Source organism: Hyperolius riggenbachi, chromosome 11 (genome assembly GCF_040937935.1).
Source record: "Hyperolius riggenbachi isolate aHypRig1 chromosome 11, aHypRig1.pri, whole genome shotgun sequence".
In the NCBI taxonomy this organism is placed as follows: Eukaryota; Metazoa; Chordata; class Amphibia; order Anura; family Hyperoliidae; genus Hyperolius; species Hyperolius riggenbachi.
The window spans coordinates 184051870-184065627 of record NC_090656.1 but is presented as its reverse complement, the minus strand read 5'-3'; the positions used below and the strand labels follow the sequence as shown (position 1 = coordinate 184065627).

At 45.7% G+C, this 13758-nt stretch overlaps 1 protein-coding gene across 1 annotated transcript in view; it reads left to right on the top strand.

Moving 5' to 3' along the window:
* The first annotated feature begins 849 nt into the window (after positions 1 to 849).
* LOC137537597 (hydroxysteroid dehydrogenase-like protein 1) overlaps positions 850 to 13758 on the top strand; it is an 89219-nt gene continuing 76310 nt past the window's right edge. Inside the window, exon 1 of the mRNA XM_068259476.1 lies at positions 850 to 906. The gene's annotated coding sequence lies outside the window, so the exon portion shown is untranslated. The remainder of the gene's footprint in view (positions 907 to 13758) is intronic.

The following is a 13758-nucleotide window of genomic DNA, read 5'->3' as shown; positions in this document are numbered from 1 at the left end:
AGGCACTGTAGGTGCGTGTCTGCAGGCGCATGATTATGGAAAGGCAGTTTACTCCCCTCCCAAAGTGCATCCAACCCTCCTTCCCTATGCAGAGTTTTGATGAGAGTGTAAATGAGGTTACTCACCCTGCTCTCAGCAAGCCACTGACAAAATCTCTGTTCAGTAAGGAGCACCTCTAGCTACTTACAGGACAACTGTAGTGAGCGGTATATGGAGGCTGTCATATTCATTTCCTTTTAAGCAGTACCAGTTACCTGGCTGTCCTGCTGGTCTATTTAACTGCAGTATTGTCTGAATCAGACTAGAAGCAAGCATGCAGCTAATCTTGTCAGATCTGGCAATGTCAGAAACAGCTGATCTGATGCATGCTTGTTCAGGGTCTATGGTTAAAGGTATTAGAGGCAGAGGATCAGCAGGGCAGCCAGGCAACTGGTATTGCTTAAAAAGAAGTAAATATGGCAGCCTCCATATACTTCTCACTACAGTTCTTTAATACTGAGCTACTTCTAGCCACCTTATGCTTGGGGGCACCTCTAGCTACTTAATATTGAGGGTTCTTCTGGCTACCTAATGCTAAGGGGCACCTGTAGCTACCTGTGACGGGAGAGGGAAGTAAGGGAGAGGTGACAGCTGGGACAGCCAGTACACGTGCGCTGCGGATCAGCACGTGTTTGTAGGTTCATGTAGGGCAAAGTCTAGAGTGCCAGGACATCTGTGCCTATAGGCTCCTGTGAGGTGAATCTGGGCTTGCATGCATGCCAACCTCTAAATACATTAAACTGGCCCAAGGGGATGGCAAGAAATGCTTATGTAAGCATGTATCTGTGTATTCAAACAGCAGTACTTTCATTTATATCAAATCACTAACTTCACCTGGAGAAGCCAGATGTATTTTTCCCCATTAACGTAAGTTTTACTCAATGGTGTCAATTCACCAGAGGTTACCAACCTATTTATCTCTTGGGAGGTAATTTACCTCCTGTGATATCTCCAAATAGCAATTCTCCAGAAGTATAGGGGAAAATATCGACAGAGAGAAATGCAAGAGATAAATGTGAGATAAGTATGAGATAAATAAGTGATAGTAGTTAGTTTTTCTCCAAATCACAATTCACCTGGGAAGAAAGAGGGTGTGGCCATTCGTTATTTTTTCATCTCTTTATCCCCTGAATGAACCTGGATATATCGTGGTTTTCACACAGCAGCTGCTGCTGTGGAAGATGGAGCCTTTTGAGCTTACTCTGTTAGGCCTGGTGCACACCAAAAACCGCTAGCAGATCCGCAAAATGCTAGCAGATTTTGAAACGCTTTTTCTTATTTTTCTGTAGCGTTTCAGCTAGCATTTTGCGGTTTTGTGAAGCGTTTTTGGTGTAGTAGATTTCATGTATTGTTACAGTAAAGCTGTTACTGAACAGCTACTGTAACAAAAACTGCCTGGCAAACCGCTCTGAAGTGCCGTTTTTCGGAGCGGTTTGCGTTTTTCCTATACTTAACATTGAGGCAGAAACGCCTCCGCAATCCAAAATCTGCAGCAGCCTGGGAGTATGCGTTTCTGCAAAACGCCTCCCGCTCTGGTGTGCACCAGCCCATTAAAATACATTACCCAAGCGTATCCGCAGCCGCAAGCGGATCGCAAAACGCAGCCGAACCGCTCTGGTGTGCACTAGGCCTTAGAGCTTGCTTCTATTATGAGGAGACGAAGGCGCAGGAGGAGGGTCTGTTTAATCGCCCCTCGTATTTTTCGCGTGAGAACAGTTCTTGATAATTTTACTGAGACAGAGGTGGTGAAGAAGTTCAGACTCACTCGTGATATGATTTATGATATGATCCGGCAGTAAAAGGCGGGAATACTCTGGTCACGTAGTGGTAAAACTCCGCCTCCTACCCACAATGCTTCACTTTCAAGCTTACAGAGAGGAAAAGTATCCCATGCAAATCATTAGTACCGATTACCTAACTCTCTGCTTTCTCACACTTTCCTCATGCATATCTCTCCATTATCCCCTGCTATCGAACACTTTTCTCTCTGTCCTTTCACACTGGTGAATTGACTCCAGAGTGTTAAAATACCTCATGAGATAAACTACCTACCTTTTTTCTCTTAGTAAATCCTCTCTGGTGAATTGACGCCAATGTTACTGCTATTGTACAGACATACATTTGTAACATAAATTTGTATCCAGATTTCACAGACACATTGTTCTTTGCTTTTTTTTCTGAACTGTGCTATCAACTACTGTAATGAGTTATGACTGGTGTTGCTGAAGCCTGGTACACACTTACAATTATAATTGGCTAATCACTGACTGATCTTACCACCTCCATGTAGTATGAGGGTCCACAGAAATTGAATACTATGAGCCGATTGTGTAGGTACACCCTCATACTACATGGAGGAGATAAAACTAGTTTGTGATTGGCCAATAGTAATTGGAAGTGTGTACAAGGCTTAAAGAGCGTCTCAGTTTCCATACTTACCTGGGGCTTCCTTAAGCCCCCTTGAGGCCCCTCGTCTCTCGCCATCTCCCTGGGTGGCTCCTATGCCCCGCTGGATGGCCCGAAAGCCTGACCAAGTCATACTTCATTGCGCATGCACGGCTTGTCTGTGCGCGCTCCCCTGTCAACAGCAGCGCGACGGGTGCACGTTCGTGGCATGCGCGATGAGGAGCGACTCATCCAAGCTTTCAGACAGAAGCCACCTGGGGAGATGGCAAGGGACGAACGGCCTCAATGGGGCTTAAGGAAGCCCCAGGTAAGTGTGGTACCTGAGACACTTCTCGTCTCAGCTACACTTTAAGGGCCCTTTCACACGAGCAGTTGATAGGCAGTGAAAAGCCTCTCAGACTCTCTCAACTGCTTGCTGCTGTCTGGTAACTGCTCGCTACTGCTTGGTAGCTGCTCACTGTCACTGAGCACAAAGTTCAACTGCTCGTGTGAAAGGGCCCTAAGGATGCATACACACATCCAATTTTGATTGACCAGTTTTACCATTTCCATGTAGAATGAGGGTCAATAGATTTCAAATATTATCAACAGATCATGTAGGTAAGATCGAACACTACATGGAAGGGGTAAATTTGATCCATCTTTGGTCAATCAAAATTGGATATGTGCATGCACCCCAAATCAAATCCATGGAAACTATACTTTTACATAGTAGTATTTATTTATTTTGTTAAGTTAAAAGGATCTTGGGGAAAAAAGGTCCCCTTTGATTGCTTAAATCATGTAACTGCTAGTACAGATTCATAGGTGAAGGGGAAAGTTGTTTTTATCCTGCACTGCTGCTGGAGTTCCAGGCAGTGTAATTTATCATGGACAATGTCCTTGCAGTGTGTTACACTTAGGTGCAGCCCTCTTACTGGGTGGCTCCAGGTGTGCTGCAAAAAGTAGAAGAAAGAAGGAGTGCTATTATGGTGCATAGACTTCTTTAATCAAAAACGCAATCAAAAGTTGCACTTACATAGTTAGTAGATAAAACAGCGTGTATGAGGCCACCCACGTCTAGCCTTTATCCCCTGGATCTGGCCAGGATCTGGGAACGCTGTTGGAAAGTCTCCCGTACGAAGCTCTGGAATGGAAAGTGCGAGGGGTGTCCTCCTTGACACTAGTGCCATACGTCACGACTGTTCTATCTACTAACTATGTAAGTGCAGCTATTGATTGCGTTTTTGATTTAAAAAATGTATGTACCATAGGAGTGCTCTCTCTTTCTTCTACTTTTTACAGATTCATAGGTGTCTCTGTGGGAAGCAGGAAGTTTGGGCGCATGAGGCAAGTGGACAAAAAGGGCTCTGCCATTGATTCTCATGTTAAATATCATTTGACGTGCGCCCGACAGGAAATTTGGGCATAATGTTTACAATGGGTACTGGGTGAATAATGTTTACAATGGGCGCCCGGGGAATAATAACGTTTACAAACATACTTACCATAGTTATCGTTTCTATCTACGTAAAGTTTCATAACTAATGTGGAAAAATATAAATACTCTTCAAATAACTAAATGTATCAGATTAAAAAATAATTTGATAAACGATATGGGGGTTTTAGGGTTAGGCACTACTAGAAGAGTTTTAAGGTTTAGGCACCACCAGTGGAGTCTTAGGGTTAGGCACCACCACGGGTTAGGGATAGGTAGAGGGGAGGATTCTGTGTGAGAGTAGGGTTAGATTTAGTTGTAGTAAAATATTGGTAATATTTACTTATGTTTTACTACAGTTACTACAAATGTATTTATATTTTTTTATGATATTTTCAGATTTTATTACATGAAGAAACGATAAAAGAAGGTTATACACAATATTATACAATAATACATATATTATCATTTTCAGTGTTATAATTGATGTCTCAGATTTTTTTAATTTCAAGAAGAAACGATAAAATTTGGTTATCGACAATATCATTACATTTCGGCTCCACCATGTGCCCTTTTTTACAGACGCCCTTTTTTCATGTATACGTCTCTGTGTCCAAATCCTCCACTGATAAACGTGAGCTCTGTGTATGACCCAGTGTTCTGATCATGTCTAGTGAGATTGGTGATTGGTATCTGCCCCTTTCTTGGTGAGACTGGTGAGGGGTGCTATGACTGTAGAGTACCCCTTTATGAACCTTCTATAGTAATTCGCAAACCCTAAAAATCTCTGAAGAGATTTGAGTCCCATTGGCTGAGGCCACTCCAGCACCGCCGAGACTTTGGCGGGATCCATGGACAGACCCGAGGTGGAAATCACGTACCCTAAAAACGTGACGGATGTCACCTCAAAAATGCATTTTTCCAACTTGGCATAAAGCATATTTTGTCTCAATTTGTTCAGCACGAACTTGACATGCGTCCTGTGCTCCGAGAGGTTGTCAGAGTAGATAAGTATATCATCGAGGTATACCAGAACAAATCTACCTAACACCTCTCTGAATACCTCAGTGATAAAGTCCTGAAAAACGGCCGGCGCATTACACAGCCCGAAGGGCATCACTAAGTACTCGTAATGCCCGTCGGGTGTGTTAAAGGCCGTCTTCCATTCGTCGCCCTTTCTAATCCGCACCAGGTTGTATGCACCCCTCAAATCCAATTTCAAAAAAATCTTAGCTCTAGTGACCTGGGTGAATAAATCGTCTATCAAGGGTAACGGATAGCGATTCTTCACTGTAATCTTATTCAGACCTCGGTAATCAATGCATGGCCGAAGGCCTCCGTCTTTTTTCTTAACAAAAAAGAAACCCGCTCCGGCAGGTGACCGGGAAGGGCGAATGAATCCCTTCGCTAAGTTTTCACGGATGTACTCCTGCATGGCCACTTTCTCTGGCCCTGATAAATTGTAGAGGGCATACAGGGGGCATACAACCAGATCGGAGATCGATAGGGCAATCGAAAGGGCGATGTGGAGGTAACTTATCAGCAGCCTTGGGACAGAACACATCGGAGTACTCAGAATATTGCTTAGGAACTCCCTCCAAGTGAATCCTGGTCTGGCCCAATGTCACCTTCCCTAAGCACTGCTGACGACGATCCGACCATCTAGTTAACTGACCTGTGGCCCAATTAATCTGTGGTGAATGGAGATGTAGCCACGGCATGCCCAGGATAATAGTGGAGGTTGACATGTGTAATACAAAAAATTGCAACTTTTCCCCATGCAGCACCCCTATGTTGACTTCCACCTCTGGTGTCTGCGACAGGGGACGGTTCCGTTGCAGGGGGGAATCGTCCACTGCCGTAACCTGGATAGGTGGTTTCACCGGGGTGAGCGGAATACCCAGTTTCTGTGCGAACTCGTAATTCATGAAATTAGCCGCTGAGCCTGAATCAATGAAGGCCTCAGAGACTTCAGATTTACCCGCCCATGTGACAGTACAAGGGAGAAGTAACCATTTATCCTCTAGGGGTGAAAGTCCCGCGCCTAGGGTGTTACCCCCTACAACTCCTAGGCGGTAGCGTTTCCCGACTTATTAGGACAATTGCGTACTCTATGACCCCCCTCTGCGAAGTAAAGACACAGCTGCTCAGACATCCTATGTCTTCGCTCCACTTGGGATAGTTTTGACCGACCAATTTGCATAGGTTCGGGTGGAGGCGAGACGGAAGGAGGTGGAGTGACTGGAGGCGCAGCATAGGACACCATTCTGACATGACTACTACCCCGGGTCTGCTTCTGATAGCGTAGTCTGCGGTCGACTCGGATGGCCGATGAAATGGCCTCATCGACTGTTTTAGGTTCAGGCAGACTTAACATGAGATTTGATACCTCATCTGACAATCCTGATAAGAAGCAATCTAAGAGGGCGTAAGTGTCCCATCTGGCTGAAACTGACCACCTCCTAAATTCAGCTGCGTAATCCTCGACCGAACGCTTGCCTTGACGCAAAAGCTTGAGCTTCCGCTCAGAAGTCGCAGCAAGGTCTGGGTCATCGTAAATTACAGCCATAGCTTTAAAGAATTCATCCACTGAGGTCAGAGCTAAATCTCCGGGGGGCAAACTGTACGCCCAGGTCTGAGAATCGCCTGATAAAGTCTTAATAAATGTGACCCTTTGGGCCACAGTTCCTGAAGATCGGGGTCTCAACTCAAAGTAGGATAACACTCTACTCCTAAAATTTCGGAAGTCAGATCTGTGACCAGAAAATTTCTTAGGTACCGGCATACGTATGCCGGAGCTAGGAGGGGACCGCACCTCATCCACGGCCGTCTCTAGGGTTTGCAAAGAGCCAGACAAGGCGTCAATCATCGTCTTGTGGCTACCCAGCACTTAGTTGATGTGATCCACCGAAGTGGCAAGTGCGCCCAGACGGTCAGGGTGTGTGTCCATTGTATTTTATGGTCTGGCGTTCTGTAACGATCGGTGTAACACAGAGAGGGTCTGATTACCGGTGAACTGCAGTATCACCGAGAATGCAGAATATACCCGATTATTGGTGATCTGCAGTATCACCGATAATCAGATATATATTCTAACCTCTGGACACCTGAGTAACGAGTGAGTGTATGCAACAGTAATACCTTGAGTACTACACAGAGGAATGTTCCTTCCGTAGGCCTAGACTCTCCCGGGGGTGGAGCTAGGCTGAGATTAGGAAGGACAGAGTGTGAGTGACACCAGTGAGAGGGTGTCACTAACAGGTCTGGGAACTGCCTCCAACAGTAAGGCCAGTTCTCGAGGTCGGACAAGCCAGGTCGTTAACACACAGACAGACACGGTACAGATTCAGGAGACAGATACGGAATCCAATAAACAGGCAGGGTTTGGCAACAGAGTATCAGAATAGTGAGGTACAGAATCAGAATGCAAATGCAGAGTCCAGGAACGAGCAGAGTTTGGCAACAGGGTATCAGAAATAGCAAGGTACAGAATCAGAGTTCAGGAAGATAGTCAGGCAGGCAGAAGGTCATAAATAATACAGTTCAATATTCCTAACGCTAAGGTGTGAGGTCCGTGATCGTCAACACCTTTGGAAACTATGCTAGAACACAGATACAGACAAGGCCTGAGTGCTACCACGTAGTGATCGCAACGCCAGACACCAGAGAAATGCCCAGCACCTAGTATGTATACACTAGTGGTCTCCAGCACCTCCCTTAAGTGCTGGACCAATGAAAGTTGCTGCAATTGTCAGCTGACCGGCCTGGTCAGCTGACCCTCCTCTGACTGCCATAAAGGACCTGCCTCTTTGCGCGCGCACGCGTCCTCCTAAACCAGTGTGGACTATCAGTCCCAGCCACACCAGTCATGTGTTGTAATGTTGTATGGGATGCGGAATCCGCCGCCACGCTGTCTGAGCGAACGGCGTTTCCTCCGCATCCCGCCTTACTGAGAGAAGCAGGCCTATGCGTACAAACTGCCGCACCAGACACGGCGGTTTCTCCGCGTTCCGCTACGCCAGCCACGGAAACAGCCGCCACATCTTGTGTCCATGCGGCGGCTTTTCCGCGTTTCTTCACAGGTGTCTGGCGTTGCGATCACTACGTGGTAGCACTCAGACCTTGTCAGTATCTGTGTTTATTAGACCAGTTTCCAAGGTGTTGATGGCCAAGGATCTCACACCTTAGCTTAGGCATTGTTGATTATTTGTTATGACCTTCTGCTTCCCTGACCATTCTTCTGATCTCTGATTTTGTACCTTTGTCATTCTGATACTCTGTTGCCAAACTCTGCTTGCCTTAAAGACTCCGCATTTGCTTCCTGTCTCTGTACTTTATCTGCCTGTATGTTAACGACCTGGCCTGCCCGACCTCGAGAACTATCTTCCTGTTAGAGATAGTTCACAGACCTATTGGTGACACCTACTCTGTGGTGTCACTCACGTTCTGCCCTTCCCTTTCCCAGCTTGACTCCTCCTTCTAGAGAGTCCAGGCTAGCGGAAGGAATTGGTTTCTGTGCAGTACTCCTTACTGCACTTTGCACCTGCTCCTGAGTTGCGGTCCTCAAAGTATTACTGTTGCACCAATACACTCTTATTACTCAGGTGTCCAGAGGTTAGAGATATATCTGATTATCGGTGATACTGCAGATCATCAATAATCTGGTATATATCTGCATTCTCGGTGATACTGCAGATCACCGGTAATCAGACCCTCTCTGTCTTACACCAATCGTTACACCTGGTTAGATAAAACCACCCTGAAGGGAAATTATCGATGTGGTAATTGTATATACTGCCCCCTTTTACTCTCCCAAAAAAGCATTCAGGTGGGCAAAGAGGTTTTTCAAATCAAAAGTTTTCTCTCCTGCCAGACTGAGTTTGTGGTTTATGTTTTACTGTGCCCATGCAGGTGGTTCTATATAGGCCAAACGACACGTCCCCTTAAAGAATACCCGAACTGACATGTGACGATGAAGATGTGTGATGATGAGATAGACATGTATATGTACAGTGCCTAGCACACAAATAACTATGCCGTTTTCCTTTTTTTCTTTCTCTGCCTGTAAGAGTTAAATATCAGGTATGTAAGTGGCTGACTCAGTCCTGACTCAGACATTAAGTGACTACTGTGTGACCCTCACTGATAAGAAAATTCCTCTTTTTATCTCTTTCTTGCTCTCAGAAGCCATTTTCTGCTAGGAAAGTGTTTTATAGTTGAAATTTCTAATGCATCTCCCTCCCCAGCAGGAGGGTTAGATGCGTATACTAGTTGCACATTTAGCTTACTCTACCTCCTTGCCCTTTAAGAGTAGGGAATGAATATGCACGGGAGTTTGGAATTAGCTCCCTGCTTTTAGAATAGGTGAATACACCTTTTAGCAGTCCCCTATCCATGTATGGGTATCCCCAGAGCAACATGGGGTATGAAGTGGGAGGAATATGTATTTTTAAATTATTAAATAAAGGGTGTTTTTATGCTATAAGGTAGTTTAGATATGCCGTCGGAATGACCTACAACAACGTATGCAGGGTGCACATATTTCAATTGTTAATGCACTTTTTTTTATTGTTCAGTAATTCTGTACACTGATTGCATAAATGTATAGGTTCCCCCAGTGGTTTATATGTATGAGCACTAATTACTTAGTTTGTACTGTTTATCAGCCTTGTTCACAATGTTGATTGTATCCATGGCAGCACCAATCACTGCTCTTTTCCGCTGATACACTGCGAATCTCCACCCCCTCACCTTTGATCCCCCCGTGATGTCACTCTCCCTGGGCCAATGACGGCGATGCTGGGTGTGGCCCACTGGCTTTTCTCAGAAGCTGAGCACACTCTCTTAAGGGGCTATGCCGCCATAGCCCCTTAAGAGAAAGTGTCATTAGGGTCTTGCTGTAACATAGATTGTAGTGCAACTATTTCAACTAATGTACCCTTCTTAAACTTGAAGATTATATACAAATGTAAGCAGACTGCAGAGTGGCGCAGCAGAAGTGTGCTGGGCCCATAACCCAGAGGTTGATAGATCAAAACCAACCTCTGCTAGGCATGATTTCATTTTTGCACCTCGCTTTATCGCATGGGCAAAACGGTTTCCATAGTCTACAGAAAGTGTAATAAGGGCCCTGCCTTAACATAGATATTACGGTAGCTAAGACTACTCCTGGGCCTCCTGTTTCAACACCTTGCTCTAGTTCATTGAATGATTCAGAGCCTTTGTTATGTGAACCTGAAATCACAGAATCATTTCCTTATCCAGAAAATTTGCCCTGTACCATGAATTACTTAGTAGTTCTGTCCAATGAAGCTCAGGTCATAGAATATTTATACTGTCCAGCGGGTGCTTCCATTGTTCTGCCCTGCAACATGGATTGTTCAGTGATCCTGTCCAGTGAAGCTGAAGTCGCAGAATCTTTTGCTGCACCCTGTACTTTGAATGCTTCAAGATCCCTAGCAGAGGACTCAGAGGCTCTGCTTACTTCAGTTGGTGTTGCAGTGATATTCACCTGTTTAGCAGCTCTCTTAGAATTACAGTCCAGTCTAGTAAAGCTTGATGAATCTCTGTTAAAGGGACTCCGAGCTCACCCAAAAAAAGAAAGTTGTACTCACCAGGGGCTTTCTCCAGCCCAGTGCTGGTCGGGAGGTCCCACGCCGGCGTCCTGGCTCCTCTCCTTCTCCCCGCTCCGGAATGGCTGACAGGCCGCAGCCCGGGCGACACTCGGCCGAGTGTCGGGCTGCTCCTTCCGCGTATGACGCGGCTGACGTCACACGCCGGCTGCCTCGCGTCATCACGGCGGCCGGCGTGAAAGTACTGCGCATGCGCGATTAAAGCGCGCATGCGCAGTACTTTCACGCCGACCGCCGTGATGACGCGAGGCGGCCGGCGTGTGACGTCAGCCGCGTCATATGCGGAAGGAGCAGCCCGACACTCGGCCGAGTGTCGCCCGGGCTGTGGCCTGTCAGCCATTCCAGAGCGGGGAGAAGGAGAGGAGCCAGGACACCGGCGTGGGACCTCCCGACCAGCACTGGGCTGGAGAAAGCCCCTGGTGAGTACAACTTTCTTTTTTTGGGTGAGCTCGGAGTCCCTTTAAGGGAAGCAGAAGCCATTGAATAATTGTCCTCGTCAGCAAGTGTGTTAGATGCCTTACCCTGTATACAGTCTGATTTAGCGAATGTTGTTAAATCCCTGTCTGATGTTGTAGCAGCCAGGGAACTCCAGCCCTGCCCTTTGAATGTTTCAGAATTCTTGCCCTGTACCATGGATAATTCTGACACTGGTAAAAATAGAGGTCTCAGAATTTCAGTCCTGTTTGTGAGTGTTTCTGAAGTCCTGCCTTGTATCTTGGAAAATTCTGGTTCTCTGTCCAGCGTGGCAGAGGTTCCAGAGTCCCCTTCCTGTCCAGTGAGTTCCTCAGTCTTGCCCAGTTCAGTGGGGGTTGCTGCAATACTGACTTGTTTGGCAGCTCTTTTGGAGCTCCAATCCAGTGTAGTTGGCAATGAGTCTCTGTCCAGTTCAGAGGAAGTTGTGAAGACTATCTAGTTCAGTGCATACAGCAGAAGAATTGTCCTGTCCTGTTAATGCCCCTGAACAGGACTTGTTAATAACCTTGGTAGAATCAGTGACTCCTAAGTCTGATTCTGCATTCTTTAGTGAGATTCCAGTAACTGTGAAGTCTAATCATGATGGTTTTCTGCCCTGTCCTGGTTTCAGTCTTATCGTGACTGACTCTGAGGTCCGCAGTTCCTTGACATGAACAGAAGTTTCTCTTGTACCAGTGTGCCCGGATGTGCTCTGTGTGCCAGTATGCCCAAGTGTGTCTTGTGTGTCAGCGTACTCAGATGCTTTCTTGCTGGTGACGTTCTGATATTGCCAGTCTGTCCGCATGCCCAGAGATGGTTCTGGTCCCTGAAAGCCCTGATCTCGAGGTTTGTCCTTGTAACCCTGACTCTGGAATTGCCCTAGGTTCCACGGGGGTTCTTGATAGTTCTCCATGTGAGCCTAAAGGGTGTTCTAACCTCTTGGGATCTCTATGGAGCTTCAAAGTGTTCTGGGAGATTTCTGAGGAAACTTGTCTGGGTGCCTTGGACTGGTTCTACAGTGGGTACGGTGTTGGAAAGAACAGTTCTGGTGGGCATCAAATTAAAAGGTTTAACATTTTTGGACAGTCCCTGGAACTGGAAGGTGGTGGGTATCGCTTGGAAAGTTTCGGGGGCTTTTTTCTGAAAATCACAGTTCTGATGGGTATCACACTGGAGCTTGCAGTACTGATGGGCATGGTTCTGGAGGTTCTTGTTCTGATTGGTTCGGTCTTGGTGTGACTGATTCTGGAATTTGGTCTTGTCGGGATGTCCCGACCTTCATGAGTTATCAGTTTGCTGAATTTTCTGCATCTGATTTTCTGGTTTGGATAGTTCAGGAGAATTATGCCAGTTTCTATAGACATCTGGAAGCTACCTTTAAAGGAGGGGGGTACTGTCAGGATCTCTCCTGTAGCATGTTCTGTCGGCTGCGGTGGGACTGCAACCAGGCAGTTCTGACTTATCTGCTTTTATTCAGTTGCGCATTCGCAAATTCGCAATAAGTCTTATTGTCATTTGCGGTCACTCTGCAGTTCAGAGCAGCTTAGGATGCTGTAATAACTCCTCCTTTTTCTTGCTGCAGTTGAACTGCACCCAGATATCCCTGGATTTCCTGCATGTATGTCATTGCATAGTATTGCATGTATTTGTTATTAGAGTCTTTCAGCTGACAGCTTGTGATCAAGCTGGCTCAGGATTGCGTAATTACCATTCAGGTGTGTGTGAATTTGCATGCCTGCATCCATTGACTGATGCAAACATAAAAGTCTGCCTCCCATTTCAGACCCCGCCCGACATAGTGTTCAGCTCTCTAAGTTGTCGTTGGGTCTTTGCTGTTAAATTTGTTATTGTAAAATTGTATATGCCTTGCTCTGTATTTTCATGTCTGCTGGTCTTTTGCTAACCTGTGGGGGTCAGTAAAGTCCTTCTGATCCTGATAGTTTGGATTCTGCCAGCACCACATTGGTGACTGGTAGTATTCCTTCTTGCCTTGTTCTTGAGGATGAACTATAGCAGCGGTAGTCATCGCTCCTACCTGTTAGTCTTGTCTATCTCAGTGTGAATGTTGCCGTCGATGAAGCAGCGACTAGATTGGCTAAGCATTCCGTCTGTCTGTCTGTCTGTTAGCTAGTGAGTTATTTGAGAGCTAAATTTCATTTATTGCGCATCAGCACAATATATATGTACTCTAGTCAGTCAGTATTTGTATTATTGTAATATCGTATATTGTTTGTGTTCTGGCCCTGGCCTGCCTCTCGACTACGAGTTTGCCTAGCCCTTCTGTATTACTGCTATCTGATCTATCGTGTATGACCCAAGCCTGTTACCGACTACGTCTGTTGTGTATTTAATCACATAGTATCTAGCCTGATAGGCGACCCGGAGCTGCAGCTGCTCTGGGCAATCTTGCTCTCTTGTTCATTACTCCTGTGTCCATCTGTATAGCCTCTTCCATTATCCAGCTACTAAGCCCTGTTCTGGGTGGTCAGAAAGTATGCCTCCCCAGCATTACATCCACATTAGTGTTCAATATCTCATAAAAGCTAAGCATGTTAGTCACACAGGACTTGTCTTTAGTAAATCCATACTGATGCTGAGAAATAAGATAATTTTCTATTATGAAGTCTTGTATAGTATCTTCCGGTTCCTCTTTTTAAATTATGTACCGGGTCTACTACATTGGTACATTGTACGCTACAGTATCTGTTGACTTTGTTTATGTACAGGATCTTCTCAAAAAAATAGCATATTGTGATAAAGTTCATTATTTTATGTAATGTACTGATAAACAGACTTTCATATATTTTAGAT